Source organism: Danio rerio, chromosome 8 (assembly GCF_052040795.2).
Source record: "Danio rerio strain M-AB ecotype USA chromosome 8, GRCz13ab, whole genome shotgun sequence".
Taxonomy (NCBI): domain Eukaryota; kingdom Metazoa; phylum Chordata; class Actinopteri; order Cypriniformes; family Danionidae; genus Danio; species Danio rerio.
The window spans coordinates 60,921,554-60,945,000 of NC_141028.1; the positions used below are offsets into that span (position 1 = coordinate 60,921,554).

At 38.2% G+C, this 23,447-nt stretch overlaps 1 protein-coding gene across 1 annotated transcript in view; it reads left to right on the forward strand.

The window, feature by feature from the left end:
• The first annotated feature begins 240 nt into the window (after positions 1-240).
• The window catches only part of gnb1a (guanine nucleotide binding protein (G protein), beta polypeptide 1a), a 64,350-nt gene continuing 41,143 nt past the window's right edge, over positions 241-23,447 (forward strand). The window contains 1 exon segment of the mRNA NM_212609.1: positions 241-540. The gene's annotated coding sequence lies outside the window, so the exon portion shown is untranslated.

A 23,447-nucleotide genomic window follows, 5' to 3' on the forward strand; every position in this document is an offset into this window, starting at 1 on the left:
CAACACAATTGAGGTAATTTGCAACGGCTACATCATTAAATATGTGTACAGTCTTGAGAAGCGAAAAACTATAACCGAAATCACAATGTTATTCCAGAAACGCGTATTTTATGCTAAAAACAGCGAAACTTGATTTGCCGCCGAAACGGTTGAATCCTCTGCGTGATGACGCAGGCGCAGCGTGGGGTTTCCCAGCCCTGAGAGCAGGGTCACCGCGCCCATCTCTGCTGTCTGATGGCCGGAGCGAGAGCCTGACACACCGAACGCACAAGAAGCTCTCCAGCGCCCGCGGACGACCAGTGTGGAGCTACCGAAAGACGAAAATCTGGACCGAGCCGCCTTCAGCACCGGGAATCAGCGTGAAGCTCGCGTTATTTGGGCAGATTCGGCGCGGTTGCAGCTGTCGCGGCTGCGGGTTCGGGGAGTGCCGCTCTCCGCTGACTGACTGACGGACTGTCTGCAGGTCGGGCAGCTGTGGAGCTCTGTTCGCTGTTTACAGTCAATGCTAAATAAACAATTAACTGCTCCGACAGATCTCAGGTCAGTGGTGATCTTTAATCCTCTCTCTAATGTCCGGCTGATTGGCTTTATTCGGCTGTTCTGGGGTCTGTGGGGTGGGGGCCGCTGCTTTGGACTCCACACAAACGGTCTGTCATCGCGGTTTATTTTGGTTTTTCTGCGCTGGGAAACGTCAAACTGCAATCATCCGTAGGCCACATAACATTAAGTGGTTTAGTGTGTGTTAACTTCCTCAAATCACGGTCATGTGGTAGAGATGTGCTGTTAGCTGCCTAGCGGAGCTCATTTATTCAAGTCTCAATATTGACGATCATCAGGATTAAACGCTGTCAGGTGATTTCTGCCATCGACAGCGGTTGTATTATATAACTCCCGTAGATGGGCTCCGTGCTGCTGAAACTGCTCAGAGGTGGACCGCTCCTGATGTTTGGCCTTGTTGACGAAAATAAATCCTGCTTTGGCGTGTTTTTCAAAGGCTGCATTGGTGCACTTCTGACTGCTCATGATGGTGATGAAATGGACAGTGAAGATGGAGGATAAAGCCAAACTGCCTCCCCCTCTTCACTTCATCATGGAGTCGCAGTATTTGTGCATTAAAATCTGCGATGGAGCCTCGAAACACACCCGGGCTGCTGTCGGTTATAATTGTGTGCGTTTGATTGGCTTCAAATGTAAGCCTGTGCTTCTTCTAACGACCTTAAACGCGAGCTAATGGGATTTTCTCGATCTGTTTAGCGTGTTTGTGTGATTTGTGTCAATGTGTGTGTGGAGGAAATGTGAATGAGGAAGAGCTGCTTCAGTGTGTTTCATCACGGTTTGCAGTAGTGATCGTATGTAAAGCCGGTGTATGTGTGTGTAAAGTGTGTGTGTGTGTGTGTTTAAGGCGCATCTACTGTCCTCAATCATGATGGTGTGCTGAAACATGTACACGGGCGCGCGCGCGCGTGTGTGTGTCAGCAGTGTGTTCATGTGCTGAATGAATGAGTGTGTGTGTGTGTGTGTGTATGTTCACGGCCTACAGCTGCTGCTGCTGCAGCCAACAAGATGGCGACTGATGAAGACACAGCCCTGCCTCACACACACTCACCATCACGCTTGCTCTCATATACTGCTCAAAACATGGCTTATGTGCTCAAAATAGCGCCTTTTCTTATACATATGACGCTCAGAACACTCTTTCATAGTTTAACACAGGGTACACACGCATATGAAACGTTTATACTTCATAATATGACTGATATAAATCACAGCACTCCTCTACCTGCTGGTAGTTTTGGGAATATTGCTTGGTAGTTTCAGGTTCTTTTAGTTTCTACCTGCTACACAGGAACCTGATATCAATCTAACACTGAAGACACAATCAGTGTTGAAGGATTACAACATGAACTGATAGAAATGAACAGAACTACCAATGCTGTGGAGCTATTATTTGACAGATTGTCCCAACTTGCACCATTATTCTGACTTCAATATCATTCACATTAACGGTTAAAGAACTTTCACGAATCAGTTGTCAGTTTATTGTCAGATGTTCTGTGCAATAAACGTTTTAATTTCAACGTACAGATCATTACAAACATTGACAGATCTTTTTTTTTGCAGAGATTTAAGAGGTGAACTTCATTGTAGGGCTGGGCGACTTGTCTTGATTATCTGAACGTTTTAATTCGATTACAATTAATTAACTTTTATTTATGTATTTTGTGTTTTTGTCCTCAGAGTTCACTGAGGAACAAGTAAAGGATATCGGGTGTATTACTTTTAAAATAATTGAAAATAATTAAAGTGAACACACACAATCTATTATCTATGAATAATTATTGAACATCAACACTAAACCACGGAAATTAAAACACGTTGCCCTAAAACGCTGCTTTCCGCACCTCCCACCCTGATCACCGCTACCAAATCAACCAATCACAAAGCTTGCACTATGCATCCTTGTGACGTGTAGTTAAATTTTTTTTGAGAGGTGTGCTGTTATGCGAAGTCTGCGCTGGACCGTACCGTATGTGTGCACTTGGCGGAAGTAAAATGTTAGATAATATAACAAGTAGGGATGCCACGATTCTCAATATAATATTGAACCGTACAGTACGACCTCCACGGTTCAATACGCGCTTGTAAAAGATTTGCAGCCGGTGATTGGAGACTTTTGTCATCTTATAAAAGCACTCGATCCGCGTTACAGACTACAGTCTCGCATTTTTCAGCATTTTTTTGGTTTTTTATGTTTACTGAAGTACAAATATGTTTATTTAAAATGGCCAATTTATCTTTATTAACTTCACATGTGTCTTTATTTTTTGTATAAAGACACCAGTTTGTACATAGGCTACCAGCAGCTGAGATTTCACTGTTCATTTTTTCATACAATACACTAGGAACTACTGTACTTTTCTTGGCTTTTAAGTACAACAAAATGAATTGCAATAAATCGTTTTTATTTTTTTCTCCTTAACCTCTCACTGTTTCTATTGCCTATAGAATAAAAAAAACACAGGTCAAGCCATGAGAACCGAACTGAATCGAAAACCGTGTTAAAAACCGAGTTATGTATTGAGCCGTGAGCTAACTGTATTGTTGCATGCCTAATAACAAGTATAAAACATAATAGAATACGTATAAATAAGCCTAAACAGAGCAGGGTCATGGACTACGCACACGGTAGGGAAAGTAATCGAAAATTTGACCTGGAAAAATTGGATCGATTATTAGATTCTGAATGTCGATTTCGATTAATTGTCCATCCCTACTTAATTGTATTGTGAAGGAAACTAGCCAACCAATAGCATTCATGCTTTTTAGTCACATGATTATTTTTACTAATTGACAGTAAAAATAAAACCCAGACAACAGTGAACATCTTTGCGAACATAAATGCTGATTCAAAGGGATTGCTCCTTTACTATTTTCAAACATTTATTAAACACAAAAGAAAGAATAATCATCGACTTCCATTGCATTTGTTTTTCCAACTATGAAAGTGTATTAGAAATGTCGTGGAGCTCTAAGTTGTGTAATGTAACCAGGGAAAATGCTCTGTTTCTGCTTTTGTATAAACACAATCTACTGTTAGAGAGTCGATTTATGTGTTCATTCAGAATATCTGCCAGTTTTACACTAAACGGACAGATGAATTGCATTACAAAAATGGTGTATAGTTGTGTTGGTGTTAACTGTACACCATCGCAGAGTTTTCAGCATCTCAGTTCAGCGTTTCATTCACTAAATCTGTGCCTTTCCCCTAATCTGCTTTTGAAATATCCTGTGTAACAACATGATACTTTTGGCTATCAATAAAATTGTGTTGTTCTCAGCTCCAATGAACCCATTTCAAAGTGTTTGCAATAATTTAGCACACAATGTCAAGCTCTGCGATTGTCATTTGGGCCTGCACATCTGTCATATTTAAAGGGAGTTGATCAGTGAGTGTTGTTGAATGGTTTGTTCCATATAGTCTTACGTAATGAAACCACGGCATTTGAAAGATGAGCCCGGCACACATTCACAGGACACATGAATGAGGAAACAAAACATTCCTGAACCATCGGAAAAATCCCCTTTTGATTCATACCACAGGAGGTATGTCCACTGTGGTGTAAAGTTCCTGCACCGTGAACTGAAGAATGCTACAGCCAGCAACATAAAACATAGCTGTCATATTCAAGTACACAAGTGTTGTTGTGTTCTGAAATATGACAGAGTACTGTTCATCACTGGCCTCGCATGTTTACGCAAATTTCTTTTCCCATTTGGTAACGTGTCCACCAAAGTGCTTTTATCCAGCGCGAAATATCAGCCATTTTGAACCCATCGAGCAGTGGAAGGACTTCGGTGGTGCAAAATCGTTTGAGAAATCAATTCTGAGCTTTATTTTGAACAGCTGATGGCGCTCTAGGCTACACTCAAATGTTCACGAGGAAGAGCGATTGTGTGTTCACCTTATTCCCCAATATTCTTATTATAAACAAATAAGCTCATGATGAACGCCCGCTAATTCGCTTTAACGATTCCTAAATGCATCAATTTTCGCTCTTTATGAAAGATGATCACTATTCTTTCCATCATTCTGTCGTTTTTAAATGCGCACCACTCTCATTAGCTCCTTTCACAGTTATAATCACAAAAAGTACTGCACGATATATCGCAAAATTATCATCATGGCGATAATAGTTTAAGCGAAATACGTGTCGCAGATGTGTGATAAATGACCTTTGTATTGTTTTTATCTAAATTTGACCGATCACATGGCGCAAAACTGTCACCTCCACAGTAGTTGCTGTTCCGTTCAACCCAAAGGTGAACCCAGAGCTGAAATCAAACACTTATGGGTGGAGTCTAGACGAGAGAGGTAAATGACGACAGCCAATCAGAGTCAGAATATCTGATTTCACTCATTGATAGTGTTTTAAAGACGAAATGTTTGCACGTTTGACAGTTTTTAGTCGGAATTAGAGTTAATTAGATTAAAATTTTTATTTTAATATCATTAAATTAATAAATGATTTAAAAACATGACTAATACAAATATTAGGCACATATTGTTATCAAAATACTCAACAACATTGCTTGTTAATTTCAGTATCGTGCAGTCCTAATACGAAACGGTCATTTTGATGTAATTACCAGAAAAAAGTTACCATTGACACACATTACATACAGCATAATTCCGAGTATTTTATGGTAATGTAACACCTTCTTATTATGAAAAATTGACAAGGGCGTTCACACGCATTTACCAGAAATTTTCTTGAAAAAATTGTGAAATGGGGCTGGGGCTGCACAATATATCGTTTCAGCATCAGCAATATCGTAATGTGATCATTCGCAATAATCACGTCGCAGGATATGCAATGTTGAGTTTGTGTCGTCATTTGCACGTGTTTGTGATTGCATAATGATTTTAAAAGCATTCAGGTATAAGAAATTGTACCGTTTGTGAACTTTTTTTTTATTTAAAAAAAAATTTTCATTCACCTACTGTAGCATACTGTTGGATTCGTGAAATTATTAAACTTTATTTCAGTTGTGTATTTTTCTTGATTATATTTATAGATTGTTATGCATGAAAGTACTCACAACACATGCAAATACAGAAACGCACTGCAAGTAGCACAGACCACAACGAAAACATGTCGGGGGACCCCAAAAAGTTTATAGATTGTTTTTTGGAATTTAAGGAGATGCAATTCCACGGTAGATTCATCCCAATTGATCTAACTTGGGTTGGCGATATATCGGCGGTGATATCGTTATTGGCCAATAAATGCTATTTTTAATGTTATTGTTATCTGTCCATTATGAAAATTAGGCTGACATCTTTAAGCCGATAGATTACGTAATTGTGCAAAACTGCCTGCCTCGCACATACCTGGGTGAAACTTGTTCAGGCTTGTCCAGTGCACTATAACGGGAGTTCCTCACATCGTTAATTCCTTCAAAGTTCGTCATTTCTTTGTGTGGTATTGCTGTGCTTTAATAACCTTACAATAAAGTAACCATATTCCGTATCATTGTCAATATGTTTGATAGAGTTTCATTGTGTATTTTGTTTTTATTTTGTTTTTGTAATTTATTTTTTGGCTTGCTGATTTATGTAAAATCGTGAATATAGATTTATATTCAACTTGCAATTTTGAAATAGCTTTTGTGCTTTGATTGTGCTTTTAGTTTCAAGTTTTTAAAATAAAATCAGTTGTTCACTGTATAAAAATATCACATTTTAAAATATTTATATTTATCGGCTAATATATCGGTTATCAGCCTCCAAATCTGAAGAGTTATCGGTTATCGATATAGGCCAGAAAATCCATATCGGTGCATCCTTAGATCTAACATTATTAATGCTTTCCAAATAGAGATGTTAAGTCATCTAGTGAAATCCTATTCATATCGCAAAACAAAAAAATATTGCATTGTTAAATTTTTCTAATATCATGCAGCCGTAAATGGAGCTAAAGATAGATTTGGCTTCAACAAAAGCACATTGGTGGACAGTACTCTGTGCTGCATTAATAAATGGGACATTTTGCGTTCGTGTGCTGTATAATTAGCTTTGTCTGAATGATTTGAAGCTAGCTTCATTACAATCCGCACGAAAATCCAGAAAGCGCGTGAAGCTTGCGCATATTTGTTGCTTATTTTTTTCCCATCCTGATCTCTTTTTATCCCACTTCATGTTTTGAGCCGAAGCTCTGAATAGGATTAAGTTGTTCCCGTCCATAGATGGCAGCTTTCGGGATTATGGATTTGGTCAGTGATAGTGCTGATTTGCCTTATGTCTGTTTTATCCAGCTCTCTCTCCGCAGTTGACGTGCCCTTTCAGCATATTTGATCTTTAATCCTTAAGTAAAGTTCATGCCACTGTGTGTCCTATACTGTAACCGTGGCTCTCGTGGCATATTTCTGTTTGATGTCTCTGTATTTGTCGATGTGTTATGTAATCTGGATGAATGATGGGGATGTAGCGCATCAGCTCATTCACACGGATGCGGATGCAGATATAGAAGCACAAACACAAGCTCGTTTCAAGAGGATTTTGTGTTAGGATTTTTGTTATAATGTCAAGTTTGGGAAATTTGGAGTAATATAAATATATAATATAAATGGCATATTTTTACATTTATTTATAAACTTATTAACTCAGGCAAGGTAAGAATATTTCAGTAATCAAAAATCACAAACTTATTAATTATTATTTATCCAAGATTTGATTGAATCCAAGATATTCTCCGCGTCATACTCCTGCATTATTCCATTTCTAAATTATTTGATTTCTCATTATTAAAATCATATGTTCATTTTTAATATTGATTAGGGCTGTAACGATACGCGATATGAAACCGAAATCGCGACACTGATCTACGATCCTGTGTCGCGATGTGATAAGGGAGAGTCGCGACACACCATGGGACTTCCAATAACGTCACGCCTGCCTGCAAAAGTTGAGTTAGTTGAAGAAGAACGTGAGGAAACTTTTTTTTTTTCGCTCGACATTACGAGCACTGCTCCGTTTAAGCCCTCGCAATATGCGATTAGCCGGGAGAGCTCGCACGGAGCTCTTAGTAAGGGACCGTCTGAATGTGTCAGGAATATCAAAACAAAACCAACTTAACCCCGCTTGACAACCGACAACAGCAGGAAAATTGCCAATGCTGTCGAACGATGCTTTGCTCACACTGTTAATGTGGCTGTGCAGAGAGGGATGGGCGTTCACCAGATGTCCCGACTCCTCGGCAGAGTAAGGAAAGTTTTCACGTTTTTTCACTGCAATTTTAACATGATGGTGTTTCAGAAGCAGAATTTTCAACCACCTTAAATCCAACGAGTTTGGTTTTCTTGAAAGAAATAAGTTGTTTATTTGTTAAATGTTTACTTGATTTGTGGTTTGCAGCACAGGCATTAAGCCTCAGTTACCTCAGTGTGAAACAGTCGCCATTTAATTTACGTTTTCTGTGTAAGAGAACTTGATTGAAAAAGATTTTTCAACATGCTTGAATCATCTCCACAATGGAGTTTAGTTCTGTTTGGTTTTTCAACAGTATTTTGTTACAAAGAAAACAGAAGTGATATAGCTTTGGCTATTTATTTATTTTATATATGGCTATTTATATTGTTAATAATTTGCATAGTTAATATTGTTCTTTGATGTTCAGTTTATAAAGGTTTTTCAAATGTTATTTAATAAAGAATATAGTTTTAAAAATCTTTTTTACCACCCCCCACGGAAAAAAAATTGTGATACGAACTGATTCTCGGGTTTGGTGTATCGTTACAGCCCTAATATTGATTCTCAAGGAATACTCTTGAGACCAAATATGACATCTCGTATAACTGGTAAGATGGAATTTTTTTTGTTTATGGGCAGTTTGTGAGCATTTTATAAATTATACCTCACTCAAGTCTTAAAAGAATGACTTTTAGTAGGTGCATTAAAGCACATCTGATCTGAACATGAATGTGCAGTGAGTTAAACTGCTCAGAAAAGCATTGTATCTTGGAGAAAACCATTAATTATTTAATCAAATCTGTTCTGTTAATTGACTATTTCTGTTTGTTCTTGTGAAAAAGAAAGTAAAATAGACATTAAGTTACATAAGGGTGAATATTTAATGCATGCATTGTCATTTTCAGGTGAGCTACACCTTTGAAAAGGCATGTTGTTTGACAGAAATGCTTTCTAAAATGATAAAGGGTGTGTGTGTGTGTGTGTTTAATCATGCACACACCTGTCGATCTCTTTGTATAGTTGTGGATGAGCGAATGACAGATGCTTTGTGAGACTCTTGAAGTATTTGTTTACAGACTGATTCCAGTAAAGCATTACACGTCAGCTTCAGACCTGCTGTAAAACCTTAACCTGATTAGTTTAATGATATGAAATTAATATAAAAGTCCTCGTCCAGTAATCAGAGTCATTTCTGGGAAAGTCGTGGAAATGTATTGGTGTAGGAACAATGGAGTATTCATGATTATTCCATGATAGCAGTTGAAATGTTACTAGACGCAGTGATTACATCAGGTATCAGTTTAGAGAGCGGTGTTAGCCATCATCATTAGTAAACAGGAGATCATTGTACAGGACCAACAGAGATGTCCTGAACCTCTGAGTCTATAAAGTCCATATTGATCATGAGTGAATGTGAGTAAGCTCTGTATTGATTGTTGTGAAAAACTAAAGGTGCGTCCTGTGTATCCTCTAATATTTTAACTTATGATTATCCAAAACATTTGGGAAAAAGATGCTTTAAATTTGATCCCAGCTCTTCACCGCTCTTACGCCCCATTCACACGGGGTTTCAGCGTCAATGCTAGACTGAAGGCGTGTCGTCATAGATCGTCAGCCAATGAAATTCAGTCAGCAATAGGCCACTGTCTAGCTGGTGTATTTGCATACAGCGATCTAATTGGCTGACGCTTCCGTCGGCGCTTAAAGTTGAGCTAGTCCCAACTTCTGCAGCGAGTAAAGCCTCTGAAGCGGCGCCAACGGATTCACAATGCAGTTCGGCAACGCTTGACGTCACCCATTCAAAGTGAATGGGAAGCTTTGAAGCTGACGCCCCCTGTGAATAGGGCGTTATGGTGTTGGGTAGTGACGCTTCAGTGTAGAAATGCAGGGTTTCACACAGTTCCTTCATGTTGTCCCAACACAAATCGATTATGTTAACTTCATTGTTTTTACAAATTTAAGTAGGTTGAAAATAAAATGACTAAATTGTCCCAAAAAATCCTTAAGAGAGAAGTTGTTTCTTGTTTTAAATAAGTAGTTTAAACTAGCAGACACGGATGAAGCATCGAGCATGAGTGATTCACATGTTGAGTCAATGCAAAGATGCGAATAGACATTCTGCAGTGTGTTTCGCGCAAATGAAGCGGTGTGAGTTGATCATTTTACGTGTTTATGCATGTTATAGCGCATATCGATCAAGTTTTAAAATCTGATCTTCAGCTGACATTCGTGCTGCGTTAACCAATCAGGAGTTTGCTAAAGTAGGGGAGTGATTATGACGTAATGCCTGTTGTTGGTATTTCGAGGGGATATCCTCTTGCCAACACCGGACAACAGCTCATCAAACTGGACTCCGCTCAATCTAAAGGCCTCCATCATCCAGGTGTGATTTCTGGAGGAGTTGATGAACTCAGAGCTGCTGCACCTCTGAAAGGATCTAGTGGACTCAGACATGACGCTGAACGAATCTACTCTGTTTTTAGCCTTTCTAAAACACATGAACACAGCTACTCTCTCAATAAAATCCATGTTAGCCATTTAGCAACGAATCTATTGTGAAGCGAATTTGACACATGTATTAAATGAATTAGATGCGCGAATGAAGCGAGTAATCTCAAAATGTTTTATCTGTGCTCTCTGCATTTGGTGTGAACACAGCGCAAGTCTTCTAAGAGTCCAAAATTCAATTTAATTCCAATTTAATTTCATGCAAAATGTCTTAATAGTTTAAATTGCAGCGTTATCCCACGATGGAAACTAGAACTAATGCTGCACGTGACAAATCACAAACAAAGCAGCATTTACGTACTATTTTCACAGTACTTCTCACTCCGTACACTCAAATTACATTTGATGTTTGTTCAAAATACTTATTAATTGAGGGACTACTTAACTGCAATATGGTCAACCAGGGTTCAATGCTAAGGGTTTTTTCTACTGGTCCGATCGGGCCAATGGTTCAGTTTTTACTTGCTCTGCCAAAATTTTCACTGGCCCCACCAAAAAAAATTTAAATGAAAAAAATAAATTTAATAGCTATTTTTAGCCATATATATTAAATAATGTGTCAAAAATAATGTTTATAATTATTAAAATGTTACAAATTATTTGAATAATATTTAAAAAATGTTATTAATGAGCAAAATTAAGTGTTAACAAAACAAAAAGAGCAGTATGGAAAATGTGAAGGTATTTTTTTTCAGTTTTAAATTATTTAACAAAAGATGGCCCCAATCGAGCCAGTAATGATCCTGTCTACTGTCCCACGTGTCTCTCACACTGTCCCCGGGCCATCTTTATTGTCGAGCCCTGTCAATCCACCTAAATTTACCAAAACTAATAAGTTAACTTACTTCATGTTGTCCTAACACAAATATATTGTGTGAAACCCAGCATTTCTATACAGTAAAGAGAGGGATTGGCTTGTGCAAATATGTCTGATAATCGATGTCATTTGCGAATATTTAAGAAATGTGACGATGTCTTTTTTCGTTTCCTCCTCAGTTGGCTTAGTTTCGTCACTTTGCCACTTGGTCTTATGTGCTCATTTGCAGCTGAACAGCCAATCAGAGCGCTCTCTTTTACTGATGGCCAACGCTGATTCTACATACTAAGACTTTGCCCATTTCTCCGTCCTGAACAAGATGTGGGGCGACACCAAACAAACTCGCCTGACAGATGCTCACTGACGGCCCGATGCTGCCAAATGCCTGACCGTGTCCTGGTCTTAAAAGTGCATAGTGTGTTATTTCTGATGCAACTATAGAGTACAGGGCTCGAAAAACATCTAAGTACCTGATAGCCTTTTGGGCAAGCACTCTTCTGTTATTGATAGCCCGAAAGAAAACCAAGTGACACAAAAAGAAAAGACTTCCGTAACAAAATAAAAGAAATCCTTTTACCAAATTAAACAAGTTCTAATGGCATTTATTATTGTTCTTTTTTTTAAATAATCATATTTTATTGAATTATTTTAATATTTTTTTTTATATGTCCCTAAAAAAGCATGTGCAAACCTGCTAGGCCTAACTTTTATTGTTGTATTTTCTATTGTTTCATCAATATAGTAACAAAGTTCTAGTTTCTTTGACAACAAATTCAACCACATGTAGTGGCTCCTCAATGCATGTCAATTACATGAGTTGGAGAATGCAGAGGCTTTTAAATAGACTACATGTGTCTTACTGTTAAGATAGTTTGACCAGCAGGGTGGATTAATTTTTGGTAGCCCGACTGGAAAACATAAGAACCCAGGGACATCAGGCTAGCAGTTGTGTGAGCTCTGGAGTGAGCAGTTTCAAACACTAAAATGAAGCTACATTTTTTTTCTTGATGTTTTGCAGGCCATCAATGTAAGCAGTGTTGTCTGATTCACAAACAAATGACTGAGTTCATCATTTCACAAAATAGTTCTTGAAGAGCTGGAGATTTGACTGAATGAATTAGCTGAATCAGAGCAGTTAGCGAAGCAGCATCCGACCGGCTTCATTCACTGCGAGTGATCCTCTCTGTCAGCGCTGTACAGGCGTACGCTCTCGTGATTCATGTTTACTGTGAGCGTTTGGCCTGTCCTGTCACTCTCATTTCCTCGCAGGTTGTTTGAATACAGGCCTGTTATCAGGCTGCTTTGAATAAGCAAAGTGGACCGCAGATGGACTATACTAGTGATGCACATTTGCGTGTGCATGTGAGAAAGAAAACGGCATCGCTTTCCATTTGAATAAAGGCTCTGGTTTGTGAGCTGCAGAAATGTGGCCGGACCTGATGCAAAGCCGAGCAGCTGTCAGGATTTGCTTTGTCTCATGTGACTATGTTTGTTCACAATGGAGCACATCAGTGAACGCCCACATCTTCTGGCGCTTGAAATATTTTCTACAAGTCTTCAATCAGGTCCTGATCACGGAACTAAGCTGAGTCTGTTCCTGTTGAACCACATTACTTCACTTTGATGCAAAAGACAAGCGTAGGGGATGGTGAACTTTAAACCGCTCGACCCACAAAAACTCCTCTGATGCATGTTTCCAAATATGAAAGGAGTTCCGTTTAACAAGATGTAAAATAAGTGTGTAGTGAAGCTTCAGCTCAAAATAGCCCACAGATAATGCTCTCCAGCTCTCTGAAATTGCCCCCTTCCAGGCTTTGATCCTAATTGTGGTGGTTTGGTGACTGTCGCTTTAAATGCAAATGAGATTGTGCTTTTTTTTTTTAGAAGAGGGCGGAGCTACAAACGCCTGTGTGTCAGCATAGTGGCAGATTCAAACACAAGACTTGCATCCTATGCTAATGATGGTCACTAGTGGGTGGGGCTTTTCCATTTTGATGACGCATATGGAGAATGTCAATAAATCTTTCTGCAGACAAGTCTGATTATAAAACGTATAATTAACACATTTTTACCATTAGAAGCTGGATATATTCACACACCGCTGCCACACGATTGTGTTTAAACCCCTTATAAAAAGGATTTTTGTGTATTAGGTCTCGTTTAAGATGCACAAATAAGCTGAAGTAGTTTGATTGTGTAGAAAGACTCTATTAACTACTTTATTAAAATGATAATTTGTAAATTGCTCATTGTGGTTTGCATCTCGCTTCATCAACCGAGTTAATTGGTGGATCTTTTGTAAACTCATACATAGGGTTGTTGTGAAAACATTAACTAATAGTTTTAACTTTTGTAACTAATTACTTGAATGTAATTCATTAATCCCTTGAGGCCAAAAAGTATTATTTGCACCCCACTCCACCTAAAATTCATTCATTCTTTTTGTTTATTTTGTAGATAACTGACCAACAAAAATACATTAAAATAAAGATACAAATAATACAGAATGACATTTGTTACAAAATTAGGCTGTATGAAGTGGCCGAAAATTGTCTCAATGTTTCCTATTGTATTTTAGGGTTTTAATCTATTTCGTTTTCAGTCTACTCGGGGAAACAATCCAAAGCAATTCACTATTTTGTGAGGCGATCTTTTAAAGAGATTGTCTCGGTTGCTAATAAATCATATTGGCAGGAATAGAAATGAACTGATTCAGATGTGCGTTTGAACTGAGGCGTTAGGAAACGTGCAATGGGCTACCATAAAAGCCGAAAATTCTACAGTTTTGCGACCTTAAAGCGCTCCACAGACTATTAAAATGAAATGGTCTATTCTTGCAGAAATCTGTGAACATTTTATTGACTTTTCCACATGCAACATTGTGTATTGTAGATGAACCAGTAATGACGATACTACTGTTTACAAATACAGCGGCACTGCCAGTATTTTGGAGCCAAAGTATCGTGATACTACTATTGTACCAGTAAACCGTGCAACCATAGTCCGAAAACCTATCCACATTTTGTATTTACTTGGGTCTACATTATATAGTTTATTAAATGAAGAACAGACAATGGGTAAAACGAACATTTCGGTGGAAACGTCTGTTTTTCTTTTCTCTCGTTGTTAATTTAATAAATCATTAATTGAGAACTTCTTTGGTGTTTGTCATTTGAAGATATTTGGTCAACTCACCTGGCAGATTAAAATCAGATTTTTTGTTAGGAATGGAAAATAAGTCATTGGGGATTGATTAAACATGGCACTGGGCGAAGCAGTGGCGCAGTAGGTAATGCTGTCGCCTCACTGCAAGAAGGTCGCTGGCTCGAACCTCGGCTCAGTTGGTGTTTCTGTGTGGAGTTTGCATGTTCTCCCTGCATTTGCGTGGGTTTCCTCCGGGTGCTCCGGTTTCCCCCACAGTCCAAAGACATGCGGTAGGAAAACTTATCTTTTAACTGTCCATGCTTAATCGGTAATCGATATCGATTTGCAGGGTTATCATAGTGTATATCTTCGGCTTGGAATAGCCTTTAAATGAATCCTTTCAAATTAATCGCACTTTCATTAAAACCAAATCTAAGAAGTATCGGAATTTGTACTCTGTATTGGCTAGTTCACAAATTAAAATACTCAATTTTGTATCGGTTTGTAAACAAGGGGTATCGGTTTATCCCTACAAGTAAGTTTTGTTGTAATTTTGCTCTGCCGCTGCACATGTTTACCTAAAGAAGTACTTTAAGTCAACTTTAGATGCATGGTAGACATGCGTGTAGTTAAAGGGCCATGTGTTTCTGGAGTGTCCAGAGGAACCGGTTTGGGCAGAGGCAGACGGCGGCGTTCTGTGGAAGTAAAGTAATACCAAATGTCTCAGACACTAAAAATGCAGGTTGAATAGCGCTGTTATGAAGAATGAGGAAGATCATGCTTTGACTTAAAGTCGCCTTGAAATGGAAGATACTTTGTTCCAAGGTGAAGTATAGTTATCGCAGTGCTCAACATTTTCTCATTGTCATGCATACTGAACAATACTTTCGATGCTGCTTTGGAATTCGACCAGAAGTTACACAATACTCAACCTTTAGAAACTAAGTATGCTCCCCTGGTAGACAGCTCACAGGGCATTGGAACAGAGCCACAGTCACATGACCTTTCTGTGTGTTAATTGGCCAAAAAGCGTTCCTTCACCATTGTAAGTGTGTGTTTGGTCTTGTTGACATGAGTTTTGTACTCGGACAGGTAAGAATCCACTGTAACTGATCTGTCACGTGTCCAGTGGAGTCAACGTGAGCTGTGAACTCACCAAGCAACATGCTTTCCTGCAGCTAGCGCATTCTTTTATTGGCTTTTGGGTTTTTGTTTTGTTTTGTTAAACTTTTACAAATATAGCAGAAGAGTTTTACAGGAAAACTAAATTATTATTAAAAGTATTATTCTCAATCATTCAGAAAATTACAAATACAATCAGTCAATCCATCGAAAGTTGATCAATGGCATAGAGTTGCTTGGATTTCTGCTTCTGGTTTTATTAAACACTATAAGATAATTTGTGTATGTTCTAAAATTGAAGAATGATAATAAAATAAGTAAGTACTGGACTGGACCAACTGATCAGCAGCAAAAAAAGCAAACCCTCTGCTTACTCTTTTCATCAAGTTTTTAGTCATGGCGTTATACGTGTTGACTCTGTGATTGTAGTCGCTGTGGTGGCTTAAAATAGAGCAGAGTCGTGTTAGTGGTCTTAATGGGCCATTAATGGACATGCTGGCGGATGATTGTTCTCATGTCATTCTGATCAAACACAAGTCAATTCACCAGAAATCTCTTTCAGTATGGCATGTGACCTACATACTACTTCTAGTGCACTTCCCTCAATTCCAGCACAAACATATACACATGATAGATTTCACTTCAGCGTTACAGTTTTTGTGTATCATTTAAGTTGCGTTTAAATTAATTAAATCAGCAGTGTACAAATATAACCAGAATCTAATGGTAAACTTTAACTAATACAATTTTTAATAATGACACTTGTTTAAATCAGTCTGCAGAAACACTTTGATTGACATTCTCCCTTTGTATGTGTCATCAGAGAGGGAAAGCTAAGCCCACTAGCGATCATCCCTCCCTCATTAGCATAACCAGCCCTGAGTGGGAATCAGCCCTCAATCATTAGAGTTTTGAACCTGCCACTGTGCTGACACAAGGCATTTGTAACTCCGCCCTCTTCTGAATAGAGCACAATCTCATTTGAATTTAAAGCGACAGTCACCAAAACGCCACATTTAGGATCAAAACCTGAAAGAGTGAGTTTCAGAGAGTTAGAAAACATTATTTGTTTGCTATTTTGAGCTGAAACTTTGACCCATTTAAATCTCAGGTAATGTAATTCAAATGGCACAACTGCTTGCAAAACAAAAAACATGCAAATGTTTATTTTTTATTTATTTATTTATTTTTTGCACAGCTAACAATACACATTTAATACATTTGTAATAATTATCTTGCACATATTGCAAGGAAAAAATTCCTGAATTTCCTGAAGGTTCCAAAAGTGTCAACAGCTAATACGCTACAAAGAAATTGGTGTCTGGTGTGCAGTTTTTTATTTAAAATTTTGTTCACCAAATTATATGTGCGCTCCTGATTTCGAATGTGGATCATACATTAAATAGTCTTCAGATCACCCCAAACATGCTTTCACATTCGAAAACGCGAGCTGCACCGTAATGCCTTTTTGTTGCGGTTTACTTTTTATGTTGCTAGGCAACGACTAAATCAGCTGCGTAATGTTCGTGAGTGTTGCTGTTGATATTGGTATTTTTTAATATTTATTAATGTTGTGACATTTAAGATTTGTAAAGTCATACAGCTCCGAATAACTCAGAACAGTAACCGCTAGTCTCTCCTCTATCTTCAAAAGTCTTCGTAGTCATCACAACGGAAATCCCGCCTCTGCTTTCATTTGATTGGAGAATGAAAAAGACGAGACTGACACGCTTTTTCCACTCAGTTTACGTTTTTCAATTGCTAGCGCACAACAGCAAAAACGCAAAGCACACCAGTCGGTTAAAATGCGAGGCGCACAGGGCACATAAGCAGCACGCAAAACGCTCACAGCTGTTAGTAAATCATTCAAAAACCTATTAAACCTATTAAATTACTATAAAAACCAACTTAATACAACTATAAAGACTCATTTATGATCACTAATGTTAATCTTGCACAAAATAACGCTGAATTTCAACATGTATTTTCCTTTTACAGCCTGACACAAAGCATGCTCGGAACTAGAAATCTGGTTAGGTTTACTCATTTTTAATTGATGCAACTCGTTCTATTAAACACAATTAACTTTTCTTAACTATTTGAGTGAAAGAAACTCATTTGATTGAGTTCATCAATGCACTGCTCTGTTTTATAACAAAACTTCAGTGCATTGTAGACGTGTATGGAATGGAGAACCACTGATTTATACACTCATACATAGGGATGGGTATCGTAAAGGTTTTAACAGCATTAATACTTTTAATGATACCACTTATTGGTTTAGTACTTTAACGGTTTTCTTATCGGTACTTTTTGTTGTGTTTTTTATTATTATTATTTTTTAAATAAAAAACAAAACAAATTGAACATAATTAACAAAATTTTATTTTATGGCTCCAAGCACCATATCCAACTGCATGGGGAGGCTCAACCAATGGCAATAATAAATGTTGAAAATCGCCATAGAAATATACATATTTTTACGTGCCTAATATCCGATGACCAGAAAGTGATACATTTTTTATATTCATTTTACATAGTTAACATTTATTTTGCACATTTTATAGCTGTACATTCAATGTTGTATATAGTAATATACTGTACATACGTTTGTCAAAACTCTATGTCTTTTGTCCTGTCCTTCTGTTGCACCGTGAACACTTCAGCCAACACCTGGCAGTAAAGCTCTTTCTGATTCTGCTGGGTTGCTTTGGGTCCAGGTATTGCTGTATGGACTGTGCTTGAACAAACTCTTCATTTTTAGACGTGTCTCTGTGCAGATCGCAGTGCTGCACGTCCTCTACAATGGCAGGTTATAAATAGATGTGCTATTGACAGCGCAGGAAGACTCTCCTCCGCTGGACGCGTGTCGTCCTGCTTCTTATGTCCATTTGTGATGTCCGTCTTCCCCTCCAAATGAACTCTCTCCCCATAATGAAGGCCTTTTGTGTTTAGTTGTATTTTCTAAAATGTATAGTTCTGTCTGCAGTACATGGATGGATCCCAAATCTAGCATCATTTTGCAATGATTCATTTATTAACCAATATAAAGAATCAAATATGTTTTTTTTTTTACACAATTAATATAATAGTAATAATAAATGATATTGGATAAAACTTGAAACCAGTAATGGTAAACAGATGATGAACACCCATTAAAGCTTAATTTTGTTAATGAAAACTAATAAAACTAATTAATTTAACTTTATAATTATAATAACTGCATTTCTGTGAGCTTTGTGAAGTGTCCTTGTATTCAGTTTGTGGATTAAAATGAGGGTTTGCACCACTGAAAGCTCACTAGAAGTCATTCAAAATCATCCTGTTTTTTGAGTTGACAAGTGTTGGTACATTACTCTGGCTATATTGCATTACATATGTTTGCTAATTTTAATAATGTTCTAGCTTTCCATTTGCCACAACCAAGAAATAGATTATTTCAGGCTGTGAATCGATTCAGTAGTTCTAAAACGGCTTAAAATTGTTACATTGTTGCTCTTTGCTCTTGGTGCGGTTCGCTTTCACACTGCAAAGTTTCTAGACGGACCAAAAACAAGTCATGTATGAGTAAACTCTCCTCCATTGGTCAGAGTTTCAGGGTTTGTTTTGCAGAGTCCCTCTCAGCTGTTGGGGGGGTGGAGGTTTGGTGGTGTTTAACAGGTTGTGCGCAATGTGTCTGTGGAACAAGGAGGGATGCGGTGGGGAGGGGTGAGAAGGGTGCGCAATGTATTTGAGGACCGGGAGGGAGACGCGCGATTACCAGGAGATTATCACTTGTTTGCGGGCAGCCGAGAGTCTCTGTTCATTTGCGGGAGACTCCCGAAACTTCCGGGAGACCTGATGTCTGGAATGACCTCCCGCCCTACTCATAATTCTCTCTTCATATAGCCGTATGCCTCTTACATGTCTATTATACACTGTGATATAACCGGGCTCAGATCGTTTGCTTTCTCACTACAATCGATCCGCTCGAGTTAATTTTATTTTCAGACCACCTCATGTGTAATATAATTCAGTGCTTCTTGTACAATCGGAGACTTGCTTTATATCGGATATCACTCAGCCAGTGGAGATTGCTGATTTTAAAAAGAAAAAAGACCTTAAACGCGCCGATATTGCATTGTCATACAGTTCACCGGAAACACCTAACCCAGGTTACTGGCAAATTAAAAGTCCTATTAGCATGCTTCGCATATACCCTATAGCCTATCGCAGGCTTTGATTATTTATGACAGGTTAATAGATAAAGATGTTATACTTTTATAATTGATTTGATGAAACTGGTGAAAATGAAAATGTGATGAGACCAGTTACATTTCCCACACACGCTTGAGGTGTTTAATAAATAACATCTGTCAACTGGCCAATCAGATCTTTTTAGCAAAGAGGGGCTTGTAGAAAGCTCAGAGTTCAGCATATAGAAAAAGAGACACATTTTTGAACTTTTAATGTAATGTAATGTGTATATTTATATAGCGCATTAATAGTGTATAGCCGTACACACAAATCGCTTCACCATTATGAAGGGGGTCTCTCCACACCACCACCAGTCTGTTAACCCTTTCTAGTACTCTCTGTAAACAATTTGTGGTATAAATATATGGTGTGTTAATGTTGTCTGATTTTGTTTGTTTGCTGTTTGTTCATTCAGAGAACTCTTAAAAAAGAGATTACAAATCTTTGGGTTTTCCTGGTAAAATAAAGGTTCAAACAGTCATTTTACAAAGCATCTTTATGGGCGTTTGAGGGGTTAGTTCACCAGTTATGAATTAGATTTGTGCGTTTATGAATTGCGTCCTAAATTTCTTTGTTGGATTTGTGCGTTTATGAATTGCGTCTTGAATTTCTCAATTGGATTTGTGCATTTTATGATTTGTGTTGTGAATTTCTGAAATAGATTTGTGTGTTTATGTATTGCGTCTTGAATTTGCGAATTGGATTTGTGTGTTTATGAATTGGATTCGTGCGTTTAATAATTGCAACTTGAATTTCTGTATTGAATTTTTGTGTTTATAAATGGCACCTTGAATTTACGAATTGGATTTGTGGTCTTGAATTTCAGAATGAGATTTTTGCTTTTATAAATTGCGTCTTGAATTTCTAAATTGCATTTGTGAATTTACAAATTGCGTCTTAAACGTCTAAATTGGATTTTTACATTTACGAATTGCGTCTTAAACTTCTAAATTGGATTTGTGCATTTTCAAATTACGTCTTAAAATTTCTAAATTGGATTTGTGCATTTACAAATAGCGTCTTAAACTTCTACTTTGGATTTGTACATTTACGAATTGTGTCTTGAATTTCTAAATTGGATTTTTGTGTTTACGAATTGCGTCTTGAATTTACAAACTGTATTTGTGCGTTTACAAATTGCATTTGAATTTATGATTTGTGTTTTTGAATTTACGAATTTCATTCGTGCCTATATAAATTGCGTTTTGAATGTACGAATTGTGTTTTGTATTCATGAATTGTGCTGTCCATGTACTTAAATTTAATTTTAAGAACGTTTTATTTTTAAGACTGATCTGGCTCCATCAATACAAGTATAGCTTTATAAATATACATGCACTAAAAAAAATCTAAATATTAAAAACATTGAAGAAATGAATATGCTGATGGCCGATAAATGCGTCATCGCCGCCTTGTGAAAAGACTCCATTGTACAGCAGCAGTGGCTTGAGGATGGAGGCCAAAAGATGATGCTCGTGTTTGTTCGAAAGGGCAGAATGGAGTCAAAAAAAATCCGGCTTTTAAGACGTTCCCTCTGGCATCTTCATCATCATCCTCTTCGTCCTCCTCCTGCATTGTGTGTCTGCTGTGGAGTGGGACGACTAGAGTGCTGTTAAATATTGCATGGCTGCAGGCGCATGCTGTCGAATAAACACACGCAGGCCTATTCAGCGCATGCATTTATGCGGCGGACACACTCTCAGTGCTTCATACACTTCATCTCTTCAGGCTAGCGGCGGACACAAAGAGCTATGTAGAGGCCAGCTGTGTGTGTTTTTGGCTTGTGTTGTGACCAGTGGCGGCACTCAGAGAAAGTGGACGTGCTTTTTTCCAGAGAGTGTGTTGGGTTTGTTCTCCGAGGGGGGAGTTTTGCTTTTCATTTTTATTTATTTTTTGCTCTGAAATGAGCACAAGTCTGTTTCGGCCCTACAGCGAGGAAGACAAGCTGTGTTTGTTTGCTGTCGTGTTGAAACGAAAAGGGTTGCAGCAAATATAATCAGGTTAATTTCTTGCATTAACGTTTCTGACTCATTCAAACAAGATGTGCATGATCTTTTTTCAGTCATGCTAGACCGGTCATGATATCTATTTTTTGTTTGTACGGTATATTGCACCAAAACATATTGCGATAAACCATATTATTGTCATTTTATATCACTCATTATATAATGCTAGAATGCAAGTACAGTCTTCCAAAGACCTGGGTGTGGTGTATGACAGAAAGTTTCAGTCAACATCCTTTTTGTTAGAGAAAATGTCTACAGTAAAGCTGTACGGGTCGCTAACGCATCACATGAGAAGCACTTTTCGTAAAACAGACGCTTTACACACATAAATACTTCTGTATAAATGTTTATTATTAACCTGTCTATGAACATGAGTTGATTATAACTGCAGATCAATGACAGTGCGAAATAGCCTACTGTAATGTCTGTAATTATATTAAATAAATGAACATATATGAACACATACAGACACTTACAGTCTCCGATATGTTACCAACTACAGAAGAACTACACACAGCAGACATTTAATCCTTATTTGGGTTCAAAAACGACAAGAAATATAGCCCAGTCAGAGCAAACCTCTCATCTGTGTGCGTAATCTTCAGCAGCACATGCAACCTCTGTTAGAGAGTCACTCCATCATTCTGAGTTCACAATAGTCCAGAAGCTGATGATAATAGTTAAACAGGGCAGTTTGTTTGTTCACGTTTGCTGAAAAAATGTGCTTCTTTTTTTCCGGCTTCTCCTTTGTTTATTTGCGTGTCACTCTCGCGTTTCTGACAGGATCGGGTTTCAAAAGCAGGTCAATAATCAAGCGCACGTTATTATCATCAGCTCAAGCAGTTTGTTAGTTCAGATATAGACGCGCGGCGAGCGCAAGCAAGAAAGCGAAACTGCTCACGCTTCAGACTGGCTCATAAAAAAACTACGAGGCACAGGGTAAATCTGCACTTCCTCTTGGCTTTTTGGCTGTTCATCAAAATGACGGCGAAGGTTTGTTTGTTATATAATTCCACTGTAATCTCTCGGCTGTGAGTTTTAAACATGGCGGTTCCTTTGTTTAATGCTGGCTTGTTGCGTGAGTGTATGACGTATTCTGTAGGCCAATAGCGTTCAGCTGCGCATCTACCCTTTCTCATGTTTGATACCCTTTCAGAAGGGTGCCGAAAAAGTGGTACGGTTTTGTTCGGTTTGCTTTTTGACAGTGGAAACGGCCATAAAAGCGTACCGAACCGTACCGTACCCCAATATTCATTCATTCATTTTCTTTTCGGCGTAGTCCCTTTATTAATCCGGGGCCGCCACAGTTGAATGAACCGACAACCTATCCAGCACATTTTCACGCAGCAGATGCCCTTCCAGCCCATCTCTGGGAAACATCCACACACACTCATTCACACACATACAATTTAGCTTTACCAATTCACCTGTACCGCATGTCTTTGGTCTGTGGGGGAAACTGGAGCACCCAGAGAAAACCCTTGCGAACGCAGGGAGAACATGCAAACTCCACATAGAAACACCAACTGACCCTGCCGAGGCTCAAACCAGCGACCATCTTGCTGTTAGGCGACAGCACTTCCTACTGCGCCACTGCATCGCTGAAACGGGCCATTATAAACTGCTTAAACTCACACTCAAAAAAATGACTTTCAATCTCAAACTATTTATATAAAGTGAGTTAAAAAGTCACAATTCTTAACCCTAACCCTTTTCAGGGTATCCTTGGGGTCTTAAAATATCCTTAATTCCCAGAAATATTGTGTTGCAGGTCTTAAATTTCCTATGTCCATGTACAGCTTTCCAATCGGCCCAACACCCATCCAATCACTATCATTCCATCTCAATACTCTAATTAATTAAC